Genomic DNA, 498 nt, shown 5'->3' on the forward strand with positions numbered 1-498 from the left:
ACTATGCCTCCATCTCAACTCTGATTCTAATAACCCAGAATCTAGCTGTTCGTTGTCCGTTCGCATGTGTATGTTGATATGTAGACAGGCTTTTATATGTTTTGTTTGTAGTAGTGTTTTCGTAAAATCTTTATTTTTTGGAACCGAGGCCACGGCACAGTTCATCTCTGTGCATGTGTATATAAGACCTTTGTATAGCAAGACTCGTTCATCTGTGTATGCCTGCAGGATGTGTTCAGGAACCCGCTGTTTACCTTGTGACGCGAAGAGTAAACAAAAGCGCATAAGTAGGCAAGTAAGAAGAAAAAAAAGAAATGCAACGACCTTTCCCCTCGGAATGAGTGCCCTCAGAGAGGGGTCTTGTTGGGATACTTTAGTTACTCTCGTCGCTGGAGGCTGCCTCGGCGGCGCGTGAAGTGCCATGCAGTACCACGAGACTCCCAAGATGGCCGCCACGTGACCTTTTTTCTTTCTTATTATTTATGTTTGTGTCTTGCT

This window comes from Penaeus monodon, chromosome 23 (assembly GCF_015228065.2).
Source record: "Penaeus monodon isolate SGIC_2016 chromosome 23, NSTDA_Pmon_1, whole genome shotgun sequence".
Classification (NCBI taxonomy): domain Eukaryota; kingdom Metazoa; phylum Arthropoda; class Malacostraca; order Decapoda; family Penaeidae; genus Penaeus; species Penaeus monodon.